This window comes from Lepidochelys kempii, chromosome 7 (genome assembly GCF_965140285.1).
Source record: "Lepidochelys kempii isolate rLepKem1 chromosome 7, rLepKem1.hap1, whole genome shotgun sequence".
In the NCBI taxonomy this organism is placed as follows: domain Eukaryota; kingdom Metazoa; phylum Chordata; order Testudines; family Cheloniidae; genus Lepidochelys; species Lepidochelys kempii.
In genome coordinates, this window is record NC_136386.1 from 64,102,233 (window position 1) to 64,117,868 (window position 15,636).

Sequence of the window (15,636 nt, forward strand, 5' to 3'; positions counted from 1 at the left end):
TGTATAAGTAAATCTGTTAATCAGAGAGAGGTAATAATTTAAAAGTGGATCCTTCAGAGAAATTTAATCTTTATTGGATCTCTTTTGTCCTGAATGATTTTCAAAATGGATTAACATAAGACTCTTCAAGCTTTCCTTATACTTAAACTCATTAAAATCTTATATGTAAACGACACTTAAAATTCAGTTGCAATTAAGCTATATTATTATTCATTATTGTACCTAATTATTATTATTACAGTTATGGTGAACTGCTGTGATATGATCGTTAAGGCTGTGTTCTATTTTGCATTTGAAGAGGAAGTTTTTGTTTCATATGTAAAACATAATGTATCTACCCACATATTCAGCACATAATCGATAAGTAAAGTTTAACTTTTCTGAGGACTTTCAAGAAAATAGTTTAATTTAGATTCTGACATTAAAAATTGGCCCCCAAACAGTTCTCATTCATGATTTTTCTCTAGCTTAAAAACTACAGATTGTAGTACATCACAAATTTGTAGATTACTGGCAGTTTGAACTCTCTGGAGTTATGTAATTATTTTGTTAATTAGCAAAAAGAAAAAAAACAGTAGTGTTTATTATAACTTAATCCTTACACATCACAGTTAACTGACCAGAGAAGGAGATTTTATGATGACCAGGGTCCTCTATGAAGATGCAGCTGCTGGTAGATTGAAAGCCAGCACCCATTTGAAACTGTTGAGCTTATTCAGCCTTCGTCAAGCCAGCATCTTCAGCAAAGCAACAGATACTGTGTTGGAGATGCTGTTCTTCCGGAAACTGTTCAGCCAGCTCAGCAGCACCTGGTCTTCCCCAAGCATGAGTGAGTGTGATTTTTTTCTTTTCCTTGATGAGTGCAGAATGGATAGTAGGGGGGAGTCTGATTTGTTCATGGTGGTGAAGAGTTGGAGGGAGGAGACACTGAAAGGCTGGGATCCCTACTGGGGCAGAGGTCAGGTTGTGATGTCTTCTGTGTGTTGTGAAATGGTGTTTCTAGTGAAGAGGTGTATGTCTCCGAGTGGAGAAGTAAGAGTTATGTGCTGTTAGATGTCTTGACATAAAAGCAAGGAAATTAAAAGTTAGCTGTATTACGTAGGCAAGTTTAGCACTCACATCACTAAAGCTGTTTGAAATTTTTTTTAAAATGTCAGTGGAAAATTGAGTTTTTTTACTATATTATCTGTGTGAGGGAAATGCCTATTTTCCTTGAAAATATTTAGTTTGTTGAAAAATCAAGTTTTCTGTTTTCTGAAATATTGAAACATTTCGTTTTGACATTCCCAAATTAAAATGATTTCGATCCGCTCATTCTTACATTAAACTGCATCTTCCTGAGCCTCAGTGATGCCTCATAGGAATTGTGGTTTGAGTGCTTCATGCCTCTTTACCTTTATGGACTGGGATCCCTGACTGGACTTCATCTCCCATGATGCACCCAGCTATGTGACTCCTATGATGTATTTGAATTGATCAGCATGAGATGAATCCATGCTGCATCCATCCAGACAGCCTGGCCCACACAGGAGAGAGAGAACAGGAGGCACTTGAATGACAACTCCCATGATGTACCATAGCAGCACGGGTAGACATAGTTTAATCTCAGACTTATCTGAAACAAAATGTTTTGATTTGGCTGTACAAACGGAAATATTTTGATTCAGGTTGATTTTACCCAAAACTAAATATTTCATTTTATGTACCCTTAGGAAACTTTGTGATTTGTGTGCGTGTCTGTGGTGGTGGGAAAAATCATTTTCCAACCAACTCTACATGGAATATAGTGTCTGCGTTATAATATACTAATAGACAAGACCAGTAAGTGTGTAAAAGTGACTAGATACATATGTCCCGAGTTCTCACTGGTAGATTACTTGGCTGCTAACTGTCACTCCTGTTAAAAATTCCATGGCTGGATACTAGCATATTGGAAACCAGATTCATTAGCATGCCATTGATGTTTGTGCTGCTCCGGTGGTGTAAAGGAGCTATAAATCTCTCTTAACTGGTCCATGTGCTCTGGCTGTTTTGTGCTGCTCCAAAATGGTGGGAACCAACCAGACTGTACCAGTGAATCTGTCCCTAAATTTAGAAATAAAATAGGCTGGTACCTCATATCTTCAGGTCATTAACATTATCCCATGCAAACAAGATATTTTGAGTTTTCCATTCATATATTGTGAAAAACAAGCATATTCCTATTCAGAGCAATACATCAAGCCAAGTTCAAAACAAAACATAAGATTACTGGAATTGTCCTCAAAACAAGCATCATAAACCCAGAAAATTCAGAGCTAAACTAAAATAAAAATGCAAACATGTTAAAGAAATGCACGGGTAAGGCACTCATATAAGCATAACTCTGTCCATTAGTGACACTATGGAATAAAATTATAATTAATGTATTCTATAGTACCAGATGAATTAGGTTTTTTTTAATTATTTTTTCATCATTTTCTCCCTCATGGCATCACTATAGGGTAAAGTTAAGTTTGTTTGGTTGCCTTAATGGATCATATTTTTCTCCTTCTTTGAAGGACATGTGTTTGTGGAAGATGAAAAGTGCTTTGAAATTGCAGGATTATGATGTCCTAAATAGTATCAAAATTTTAATTACACCTGTCTGGTTTAATTATTAATGAAGCAGTATATGCCTGCTACTTTTGAACAACTTAGTATATGGTTGGAAGTGATTTAAGCTAATCAGTGCTAGCACTCTGTGTATAGTTAGAAGTGACTTCATGCTCACACTTCAGCCTGAGTTACTTCTAAAAATATTCGCACTTTACTCCACTGACAGCTGTAAATCAATCCGCTCCCATTATTTTGTGATTAATTTCATTACAAATCCTTCAAAATATTTTGCTAGTTATTACCTGACACTTATATGTAGCAGTGCCTTTGCTTCTTCAATCCAAATGAAACTAACTGTACTGCTCAAAAATTTTCAAGGAACAATGATAATGTGAAAATCATGGATGCATTCGCTTTTGATGTTCCCTTGTATGGTTAATAACTTTTTTTCTCGGTGAATAGGGGTTTATAAATATGAAGAGAGGAAGGAGGAAAAAACTTAATTTTTAAATGATTTTTTTAAAAGGACTTACCATTTATAGTTAACAGAAATAAATCAATTTTAACAAATGCAATTTGACAGCATCCCTTTAGCTTGTTTTATCTGCTCTTGCAATGCACTGGTATAGCTATTGCACTATATGTCAATCTGTCATATACACCCACATACCCAGAACATGAAATGATTTGTAAACCTTCCTTTTTCACATGATTTTACATTACTTTCAGTAAGGGGGAAAATTACTGGCTTCTGTTTTAAAACCCTGTGTATTAACCAGTTTATCAAAATTACCGTATAATTTAAAAATGAAATACTATGCCCATCTCTCAGCATCTTTGTCTTATTGGTGTACGAGACTTCAACTCCTGATCAATAATTTCTAGCAAGTTGTTAATCATTTCATTAAATGTAAGCCTAAGTATCTCTCCCTGTGGATTTCTGGTCTTGAAATGAAACTTATCTGATATCCTACATCCCCATCCTTCTGATAACTGAAATAATCAGTTTCTCTAGAAATCTCAGATTCCCTTACCATCTTTCAATTCTCAGTCCTCATATATTAATAGTCCACTCTACTTCAGTTTCATCCAGTTTGAACATTTAAACATTGCTTTATTTCCAGGCCAAAATCTTAGAATATTATAACTATCTAAAGAGTTGTCAGCGGAACCCCCTCAAAACAGGTGAAATGATATTCTACATTTTGAAGAATAAAAGAGAAGTGATTTTTGGAGTTTGCTAATTTTCACAGACAATATGACAACCATGCACTACCTACAAGTGCTCTCTCCCCTTCCTCTGCCTGAAGGACATTGACTTCTGGAGACAGTACCACCAGAATGAAGTGACAGGAGTTAACAACAATACAGCAGACCTCCTGGGCAGGCAGTCATTGACCATATTCTGAAGAGGGGGCCTGAGTCCAGGGTCACCAGCAGATACCTTCCTCCTACAGAGGAACCTTCCCACCAGGGTAATTCCAAATTCAAAAGTCAAAGCCCATGTTTGTTCTGGTGGCTCCATACTGGCTGAGGCAGTACTGGCTGACAGACCTGCTCCAGATGTCCATTCAGCCTCCAGTCCAGCTCCCAGACTGCATAGACCTGATCTCTTCACATCACAGGCACTCCATCCAGATCTGAAATCACTGCATATGATGCCGTGGCTGTTGAGTGGCTGAGCACCACAGACCCAGATGGCTCCTGGCAGGTCTAGGTATCCTGATGCAAAAGAAAAAAATATCTACCAGAAGGACACATTCTTCCAAGTGGAAGAGGTTCTCTATGTGGGCAGCCCAAAAGGGCTTAGATCCAGCCCAGGCCTTGCTACCAAAGCTACTTGACTATCTAATGTATCTCAAGCAGGTCTCTTACTGAATTTTGTTAGTCCATCTGATACTGATTTCACATTGCCACACACCTGTGGACTCCATGTTCTGTTTTCTCTCACCCCACTGTATCTAAGTTTCTTAAAGGATTATGTGGTGGGGCCCTTCGAGACCCCTGCTGGAGGCCGTGAGATCCTATTAGAATCTGCTTAAGGAAGGAGTGACAAAGGTGGGTCCTCCAGGCCTGCCTAGAAAGGATGCACAGAATCATCCAATCAGAGCCCAGCAGGTTCAGATAAAAGTAGCTACTGGTCCTGAGCAGGTCAGTTCTTGACTGGGGTCAGAGGAGCAAGGAAGGACCTGTAAGGTCACAGGAGCTCAAGAGAGAACCAGAAGATGGGTGCTGGTGGCATTTGCATTCAGCAAGGAGAAAGAGGATCTGAAAACTCCAGCCCTGACATAAAGGTGAAGAGAAAGAGATCAGATAGGAAAAAGGGCCCAGGGAACAGCAGCAGTTCCTGTAGCATCACACCCAGCCAACAGAAGGCACTCACAAGAGGTGCGTGTCACCCATTACAGGCTACTATATACTTTCCCACTAGTCAGAAAACCCACTCCTACTTGGGACCTCAATATAGTCCTAGAGAGACTCAGGGAGCCTCCTTTAGAGTCTCTTTCAGAATGCTGCTAGCACCCCCTCACCGTGGAAAAAAAAGTCATCTTAGTGGCTGCTCTTCAGCCGGAAGAGTGAGCGAGCTTCAGGGGTTCCTGGCTGAACCTCCCTATATAACATTCCAAAGAGACAGGGTAGTGCAGGGACCTCAAACTGCGAGGGAACTGAGGGAGGGTTGGAGCCTCTCCATATTTTGGGCATAGGAGCACAAGGAGGCATAGGGCATATTCACAGCCTGGATGGACATGGCTATCCAAAGGAAATCAGAACTCATGCTCATGAGGCACATGCACTCCTGTGCTGGGCTCTGTACTGATGATGACATCTTGAAAAACCACAGTTACTGTAGGCTAAATAATCTTTCTTTCTCCTGCATCATCTTCAACCAGTATTATAAGTAGATTGCAGTCAGGTGTTGTGACACTTTCTCAGGGTGTCCAGGAATGTGGGTCACTGGGCTATCCTCCTACCTCCAGTGAGAGGGAGTCTTTGGTGTGGAAGCTGCCTGTCAACTCTCTGACAATGCCCACCAGGCTAGCCAACAGCAATTTCAGGCTCCAGGGCAGAACAGGGCCCCCTAGAAAGGGATGCCTGAGGTTTGATTCGTGCAGGGCGGGACCCACGCTGCTTCTGGCCCAGGGTGGTATCAGCACATGGGTGCGGAACTGGACCACGTGTGGTAGTTAGTTCATGTACGCACAAGCTGCGCCTGCCCGGATGCGGTCCACCTGACATTTGGGTGGTGCTGTGCCTACGCTGGTTGGTGCCCAGTGAGCTGCTGGGCGTGCTCTTCCGGCACGGCCAGGGCTTCTACGTGCCTGCCCAGCTGCCTTTGCCACCGTTGGTACAACTCCGCATGTGCCTAGGAGCCCTGCCGCCCACCCGGGTGATTTAAATTATCCAGGCCCCTGGGTAAATGCCCCCTTTGCCCCACTGCCCCACCCTCCATTGGCGGGCCTGCCGCCGAGCCTTTTATCCACTTAAGCACTTTCCTCTGGGCTCTGTCAGCTCCTACTTTGCCTTACAGGTAAATACTGCCCAGTCCTCAAACACCTCAGAGGTGTCCCCGGTAGTGTCCAGACCAGTCACTGGACATTCACAGTAATTACCAGGTTCGCTACTCCCAAGGGAATAGTATACACACACCAGTTTGTTTGTTCAACTAAATATCAGCTACAACATAACTACACAGCACTGTAATCTATTTACAGTGAAAACAATTATGTGTATTAACAAAGATTTTAAGAGACTGAGAAAGGGTAATAACAACAGAATGCTGCACACTTATACTAGACTAAAATTTAATTCTAACCGCCAACTGGTTGGTTGGTTGAGATCCTGTTTTCACTGGCGTAACCGCACTGCCCAGTTACCCCCTCAAGTGTAGGATAAAAGAGGGGTCCTTGTGCTTTCCTTTTATATCCCAATTGTTTTTGTCCTGTGGTTTCATTTTTGCTGCTGGCTCCAAGGTTTCTCCCATATTCCTCTTTGTTTCGCATCATCCCCCCCCCCACACACACACACCTGTTTTTCCTGTTGACTTCAAATATAAATGGGGTTATTTGTGTTTGGCTTTACAATTCATGATTTACATCAGAAACCTGGGCAGATACGTGATTCCACATCCTTTTGTTTGGCAAAAGCTGCTTGTCAACCCTGCCTGGGACACAAATCTAAACATATTTTCAGTACATACATAAACATAAATATTACTATATATACATCACACAACAATCAGGAGGATCAGTATGATGTAAGCTTCTGTTAGACATCTCACACAACCCCTTATGGAGAAATACTATGAAAGCAGGGTGTTAGCTGTAATGAGGTTGTCAGGCCTGGTACGAGTTTCTGTTACAGAGCAGTGAACCCTTTGGCAGTTGGCACTGAGGGGTTCTTAGGTCACAGGTATGTAAACCATGTACAGTGTCTGGTGGTGAGATGGGTATGTTTCTTGGGGTAAGTGACAAAATAGTAATCATAAAGGAACTACTTTGGCTTTTACTTATACTTTTGTTATACTACAAAATAGCGTTTGCCAGCTAAAAAATTCGGAAACTTCAATGTAAAAAATACAAGACCCTTTAGATTGTAATATCTTTTGTCCAAGAACTGTCATTCACCATAAGTTTGTGCACTGCCCAGAACAATAGATTCTTGACCTGGCTGAATCCTGTAGGTGTAATACAAATGTTAAATATTTACCACTGTTCAGAAATAGTACAACTTGTAAATCCTAGAAAAAATTCCATTCCCTTTTCCTAAATTTTCTACTTTTGGGGCCTCTTATTGGGAACGAATCCAATGGACCAATTTTAAGGATAGTGAAATGATCCGAGCCCAATCACATTTATCTTCTGTGTATAAAACGCAATTAACTCAATACATGAAACTTTCCTTGAAAATGTCTTAAATTTAATTCATCCATCATTGTTGAAAACTACCACATTTAAGTGTTAATAACGTTTTACACCAGAGTGCTTTCACTGTCATCATTATTATATTTACCTATCTTTAATATATTACAGCTGTTAGAATCCCTGTACCAGAATCAATGGGAAACTTGCTTTTGGTGTAAAATATTCTAATCTATCACAATTAATTTTCTTCCTTGAATTATATTAATTATGATCTTCCCCACCTGGGAAGAAACCCCTATTGCTTTCCTGTCTAGATCTAGATCTAAAGATGGCTCCCTGAAGCAAGAATCTTTGATAAAAATTCTATAACTTCTTACTCTTCCCTCACTTCTGTCATTTGTACATACAGCACAGTTAGAAATATTAAATGAAAGGTTTGGTTTCACCAGCGTTTCTTGAATACATATGACATCAAGTCTCTTTTTTAAGTGAAAAAATAAATTCCTTCATTTCTTGCCCAGAGGCAATTAAGCTGTACACATTCCATTTTGAGATTAAAAGCCCCATTGAAAACCCACTCATGATTAAAAGAACAGGAGTACTTGTGGCACCTTAGAGACTAGCAAATTTATTTGAGCATAAGCTTTTGTGAGCTACAGCTCACTTCATCGGATGCATTCAGTGTGAGCTGTAGCTCACAAAAGTTTATGCTCAAATAAATTTGTTAGTCTCCAAGGTGCCACAAGTACTCCATTTCTTTTTGCGAATACAGACTAACATGGCTGCCACTCATGATTGACTGCTTAACAGTTTATACTCTACTTCTAAAGAAATATCTTTGATATCCAGTTGTCTTTCTGTTGCTTTAAGGATAATCTCTAATTTATCTCTTTCTTCTGGGGGAAAAAAGTCCCAGAAACTTTTTTATTAACTTTCTGTTATTAAGTAAATATATCCGAGAAATATATCAGTCCATTATTATCTTTTGAGTGCTCAAACTCTGGTGATTCAAAAATAAATTTTTTGATCACTTCCCATATTTGTTTTACCTGACTAGCATTTTCTTCCCTTAATCTATCACTGATCTCCATCAGATTAATCAGTTTCTTTCTGTTTTGACTGCCTCTGCATAGAGACATGACTTACAGGTTTAAGCTGCTGAATTTCCTTGGCCTTATTTTCCTGACTGATCCGTACAATAGATTAGTAAAGGTCCCACCAAAGTTGTAACATCATACACTTGCTCTTTGTCTTTAGTATCTCAATTTTTAAGCCGTTCCACATATTTATCTAGAATTTGTTCTTAAAGGATCTCAAATAATGCCTTTGACATGCATTTAAGGAACAGAAGATTAAAGCAAGACTTGACCAAAGCAGGAGCCCTGCTTATTTTTATCTTGTTACTCACATTTGATCACTAGACATGTGCGCAATCCAGTTTTAGAACTCCACATCTCACTTTCAAACCAGACAGAAATCCCACTGTCAACTGCCTTTGCTCTCCACTTGTCCCTGCTCATATGGATGGGCTTATCCCCAGTCTTTGCAATAAAGGTCAAGAAATTTAGATTATTACAAGCCTTAGTTGGAGCAGATCATCTCAAAAGAAGGGGGCCTCCCTTACAGGGAATGATCTGACAGCAGCCCCCTTCCCTTTTATAACAAAGGGTACTGAGCCCACAAAGGCAAGGCCTCAGTTAATTACAAATGTGACCACTAGTTCACTTCTACAGCTACAGGAGGCTTACTTATAGATTTGAGAGACATCAAGGGACCCCCCACACCCCGCCAAAAAAAGAGTCAGCTCTAAAATATGTTTCCTGGTTCTAAATATTCAATAACTTTACAGCCAGGGAATGCGTTTTACCCCTCTACATAGTTTTTCAGTGGCCTGAATTATGATTTGCGTGGCTTGCATTATGATTTGCTAAATATATTAAGACATTCCATTCTCCTTGGTCAGCAGCAGATGTTAGGAGTCCTTTGTGTGCGCACACACCCTATCCTGGGGGAGTTTTACAAATAGATCACTGGGCAGACAGGTGCAATGTGTACAAATTTCTGGCATTTAGAACTGCATTTGTAGTTTGGCAGAGATGGGAGTCAAGATGTGCATAACTGATTAGAAAACCGTTCCCTGAGAGTAGTTATCCATGATTCACAGTCAAGCTGGAAGGACAGTCAAACTCTGTGCCTGCTTCTGTTCAATATCTTCATCAATGATTTAGATCAAGGGTGGGCAAACTTTTTGGGCTGAGGGAGGCCCACGTCTGGGTGGGGAAATTGTATGCAGGGGCCGGGGCAGGGGGTTAGGGTGGGGGAGGGAGTGCAGGGTGTGTGTGTGTGGAGGGGGGGGGGTGCGGTGTGCAGGAACGGGCTCAGGGCAAGGGATTGGAGCAGAGGAGGGGTGCGGGGTGTATGAGGGGGCTCAGGGAAGGGGTTGGGGTGCGCAGTGCAGGAGGTGGCTCAGGGCAGGGGTTGGGTGCAGGAGGGGTGCAGGTGCGAAAGGAGGCTCAGGGCAGGGGGTTGGAATGCAGGAGGGGTGCAAGGTGCAGGCATGGGGCTTAGGGCAGGGAGTTGGGGGATGGGGTGCAGGAGGGGTTCGGGGTCCAGTCTGGCTTACCTAAAGTGGCTCCAGGGTGGCAGCAGTGCGCACTGGGCCAGGGGAAGGCCCTGCATGCCTACCCTGGCCCCACGCTATGCTGCTCTCAGAAGCGGACGGCACCACATCCCTGCATGGCCCCTGGGGGAGCAGGAGGCACAGGGCTCCGCATGCTGCCCTTGCCACGCCTCCAGGTACCTCCCCCAAAGCTCCTATTGGCCGTGGTTCCCCATTCCCGGCCAATGGGAGGTGCGGGGCTGGGGGGCAGTACCTGGAGGTAAGGGCAATGCACAGAGCCCTCTTCCCACGCCCACCCTGCACCTGGGCCACAGGGACGTGGTGCCAGCCACTTCTGAGGGTGGCGCGGGGCCTGCGACACCATGAAGGGAAATCCCGCAGGCTGGATCCAAAGCCCTGAGGAGTCAGATCCGGCCCGTGGGCTGTAGTTTGCCCACCCCTGATTTAGATGATGGCATAGATTATGCTTATAAAGTTTTGTGGACGATACCCAGCTGGGAGGGGTTGCAAGTGCTTTGGAGTATAGGATTAAAATTCATAATGATCTGGAGAAATGGTCTGAAGTAAACAGGATGGAATTCAATAAGGACAAATTCAAAGTATTCCACTTAGGAAGGAACACTCATACAAAATGGGCAATGACTGCTTAAGAAGGAGTACTGAGGAAAGGCATTGGAGGGTCATAGCCGATCACAAGCTAAATATGAACCCAAAGTGTAATGCTGTTGCAAAAAAAGCAAATATCATTCTGGGATGTATTAGCAGGAGTGTTGTAAGCAAGACATGAGAAGTAATTCTTCCACTGTACTCTGCACTGATTAGACCTCAACTTGAGTATTATATCCAGTTCTGGGTGCCACATTTCATGGAAAATGAGGACAAATTGGAGAAAGTTCAAGGAGAGCAACAAAAATGGTTTAAGGTCTAGAAAACATGACCTGTGAGGGAAGATTGAAAAAATTGGGTTTGTTTAGTCTGGAGAAGAGAAGACTGAGAGGGGACATGATGACAGTTTTCAAATACAGGAAAGGTTGTTACAAGGAAGAGGGAGAAAAATTATTCTCCTTAACCACTGAGGTTAGGACAAGAAGCAATGGGTTTAAATTGCAACAAGGGCGGTATAGGTTGGACATTGGGAAAAACTTCCTAACTGTGAGGATAGTTAAGCACTGGAATAAATTGCCTCCATTATTGGAGATTTTTAAGAGCAGGTTAGACAAACACCTGTCAGGGATTGCCTATATAAGGGGACTGTTGCCCCCTTACTAACATTCAGTGAGGGGTGTTTTGGTTGGCTAGCTCCCAGTACTAAAAGGGGAAGGGTCTATGGGAAACCAGGACCCGGAGACTGATAGTCCCCAGGAACAATGGGGAGAGGCCAGTGTTCCAGGTTAGCCTGAATGACAGGGCGGGCAGGCGAATCAGGAGGCCAGGGAGGTCCCGTCCTCCGTGTGAGCTGGAATTGCCTGAGTCAGACAGAGTGGGGCCGAGCTAAGGGGAAAGCAGGGGCCCAAGCTAAGCTGGGGAGCAGAGCTGTGCCAGATCCAGAGGGACCAGAAAAGCAGCCCAGAGAGAGCAGACCCTGTCCTGGGAGCAGAGCTGCAGCCCCAAAGCCAGAGGCACAGCCCAGAGAGAGCAGACTTGCCCTGGGAGCAGAGCTGCAGCAACCAGAGCCAGAGGGGCCAGAAAAGCAGCCCATGAAGCAGGTCAGTGCTGGGAGCAGAGTCACAGAAGCAGCCTGCAGAGCACACCTGTCCTGGGAGCAGAGCTGCAGCAACCAGAGCCAAAGGGGCCAAAGAAGCAGCCCAGGGAGCTGGAGGCAGAGCAGCAGCAGCAGTGCAGAGACAGAGTGGTGCAGCTGGGGCTGGAGCAGTCCGGAGCTGGGTGCGGTGAGCAGCTGGGGAGAGCGAGGGGGACCCTGGGCAGCGGGACCAGCACAGGGAGACGCCTCAGCCAAGAGGCTCGGCAGGCCAGGCTTGGTTCGTAACCCCGACAGGATGGGGGCGACACTGGGAAGAAGGGTCCTACCACTTAGAGCCTGAGAGCTTGTGGCCACCACCAGAGCAAGTGTCCAACCCACAGCATCCCTACAGCACAGTCAGGGCCTGAGAAGAAGGCCTGGGACTTGCAAGGAACAGACTGTGAACTGCCCTGACATTCCAGAGACACTGTTTGTGATGTTCCCTGCCACAGAGCGGGTTGCTGTGTTTCCTTTAACCTTTCCCATTGTTGATTAAATAACTTGCATTTCCTTTAACTTGTATGTAATGGTCAGTGGGTCAGAGAAGTGCCCAGTGCAGAGAGAGTACCCCGGAGTGGGGACACCCTAGCCCCTGTCCTAGGTGACCACAGCAGGATTGGGGGTCGAGCCCCCCAGGAATCGTGGGCCCTGCCTTGTTGGGGTTACGAGGACTCTGCCAGACAGGAGAGTGGAAGGGGAGTCCTCAAGGGCAGGGAGGCCACTGGAAGGAAGTGGGAGCGAGGACTCAGATCCTTTCGCTAGCCCACTTCACCGGGGTAGTGCAGAAGCCAGAAAAGTTCCTCACAATAGTGGGACTATTCCACCGCTTACATCTAGATAATATTTAATCCTGCCATGAGTGCGGGTGACTGGACTAGATGACCTCTCAAAGTCCTCTCCACTCCTACTATTCTGTTGATTCTATTTGGGATAGGAAGGGAAAGGGGGGTGCAAGATTTGGATTTTGCTCATTTTGGTGTATGTAAATTGTGTGAGAGAGCATATGGTTATGGTTATTATGTTTCTTTTGTTTGGCTTACCTCCCACGAAAAACGGTAGTTGTGCTTCCATATTCCCCCGGACTCCTGAGTGATTGTGAGTGGGCAGGGAAACTTCTGCTGAATAACATTAATGGTTTCCACGGCAGAGATGAGAGGAAATGGAGGAGGAGACATGAGAAGTTAACCAAATGTAGAGAACGACTGCTAAGGTTGGCCAGCTCAGAGGCCAGTTAGGGAAGAGACTTTTACTGAGGATGATTCTGCTAGTTTCTCAGGGATCCTGTATTGCAGGTCATTATTTGTGTGTAATTAGTTTTGTTCTCATACACTAGCCACGTTCAGTTCATTTTGCTTAGTAAATAGAAGGTAACTATAGAGTAATTAATCTTGTGGTTTTCATAGCAGTTACGTTGTGCAACGAAGAAAACAATTGCTGTGTAACTTGCAAGTGTGTAGATCCAAGTACCCACATATTTAATCTGTAGTTATGTTTTTAAATTACCATGCGTTTAATTTTTAAAAGTAACAAAAGACATGGCCTCCCACTAAGAGGACCTCCACTTCTATGGGCCAAATGTTACTTTTTTAATACCTTTGTATCTGAAGTTCATGAATGTGAAACAAAGAAAGTGCTGGTGGATCTAGATGCAGTGCAGATATGCACTGTTTCGGGTCTCATTATTGTTTTTTGTAAGCCCCAGAGCTAGAACACTTAGTGGATCTCTGCTCCATCTGTAGGGGAAAAGCCAGTTCTGGCCAGCCTCATTTATGTGAATCGGTGTTGCTTATTCATAGTTCCACATACATAGGTATGAAGAATGTTTTGTTTTTTGTTTTGTTTTGTTGCTTTAGTTGGAATTTGTTTTTGCTTTGCTTATATAAGTGTTAACAGACTCCAGCTGTACTCAGGAACTGTGTACCCTGAATGGAATAAGTGGGTAACCCTGCACTTACAGATAGATAGTGGACCCTGGTTTTGGAATAGGATTTTGGTTAAACAAAAAAACAGGGTGGAGGGCTCTGTCTCAGTGACTGGAAGCTTAATCCATGGAGAAAGGACTCTATCCAAGGTGTCCCATGCCTGCAGATCCAGAACTGTTTCTGGACCGATTGTGTGGGACTAGACCAAGCTGAATTGGCAGCACTGCTTCTCAGGAAGACCCAACCAGACCAGTGGTGCAGAGCTGACTTCCCAGTGCCCTGCCAGATAGCAGTGGTGGCTCAGAGCTGACTTCACAAGGCCTGACCAGACCAATAGTGGCAGAGCTGGTGACAAAGAACTGGATTAGGTAGCTTCACATTGAAACAGAATCTCATGGCTCAGACATCTTCTGAGTGCAGTAGACTGGAGGAGGAAAGCCATACCACCCAGTTTGATTGGACCTGTGAGTGGAGTTGTTGGTTGGTGGCGGTACTGCTTTTTGACTGAGTTCTGCTCTTCAACAAGTCGGATACTTGAAACTCTGATGCCGTCCATACTCCTGCTACACAGATTGGGATTTGCTCATTTTGTTGGTTATAAACTGTGTGTGATGGTGCATGGTTATGGTTATTGTGTTTCTTTCGTTTGTTTTCCTCCCAAGGAAAGGATTCCTGAGTGCTTGTGAGTGGGCAAGAACTACCTGCAAAGGTGACTAGGGACGCTATATTTTAATATAACTTAATCCAGGAGTAGGAGAATGGATCTGGATGGGGGCTCAGCTGGCACCCTTGTTGTTGAGAGAAAAATTTTTGTTTTGCACCAAATTGCCACATGACTTGGCGCACTTCAGCATATCTGACAATCTCCTTTCAAGACAGATGCAACATTAATGTCCATTGGAGGGCTGTGTGAAAAAGCACCTCCCTTGCATGATCTTAGGCTAAAGTCAGTGCTGATAGGCCCATTTTATTATGGCAGCCAAATTCACTCACAATTAATGTATCCATAATAAAAATATAGAGATTTTCTAACTGGCATCCAGGATTTTTAAAAGAGCTGGCCGAGGAGATCTCTGAATCATCTGTGTTGATTTTCAGTAAATTGTGGAACACTGGGTAACTTCCAGAGGCCAGGAAGAAAGTTCATGTTTGTGAAAATATTTAAGAGTAATGGATGACAGGTCACTGATACAGAGGAATCTGGATCACTTGATAAGCTGGGTGCAAGCAAACAGTATGCATTTTAATACAGCCAAATGGACACTTATACCTCTAGGAACAAAGAATCAGGCCATGTTTACAGGATGGGGGACTCTGTCCTGTGAAGGAGTGACTCTGAAAAAGATTTAGGGATCATGGTGGATAATCATTAAAATGTGAGCTTTCTGTGTGATGCTGGGGCTAATGCAGTCCTTGGGTATGTAAATAGAGGATTCGTAAATAGAAGTTGAGAGATTATATTACCTCTGTATTTGGCACTGGTGTGACCATTGCCAGAATACTGTGTCCCAGGTCTGATGTCCACAATTCAAGAAGGATGTTGAAGATGGTCCCGAAAAGAGTCACTTGACTAAATTAAGGATTGGAAAACATGCCTGAGTGTGATAGGCTCAAGGATCTCAATTTCTTTGGTTTAACAAAGAGAAGGCTAAGGAGTGACTTGATCACAGTCTCTAAGTACGGACATGGGGAACAGAAATTTGATGATGATAGTCTCTTCCATCTAGCAGACAAAGGTACCACAAGATCCAATGGCTGGAGGCTGAAGCTGGACAGATTTAGACTAGAAACAGGACACACATTTTTAACACTGAATGCTATTGACAATTGGAGCAAGTTACCCAGGGCTGTGATATCTCTGGAATTTTTTTGATCAAGTTGGGATGTTTTTTTCTAAAAGCTGTGCTGTAGTTC

General features: G+C 43.4%; 1 non-coding gene across 2 annotated transcripts in view; it reads left to right on the forward strand.

The window, feature by feature from the left end:
• Positions 1-619: 619 nt before the first annotated feature.
• LOC140914699 (uncharacterized) overlaps positions 620-15,636 on the forward strand; it is a 63,789-nt gene continuing 48,772 nt past the window's right edge. For both annotated transcript variants that reach the window (XR_012159955.2, XR_012159954.2), the window contains exon 1: positions 620-829. This is a non-coding gene — a transcript (uncharacterized LOC140914699). The remainder of the gene's footprint in view (positions 830-15,636) is intronic.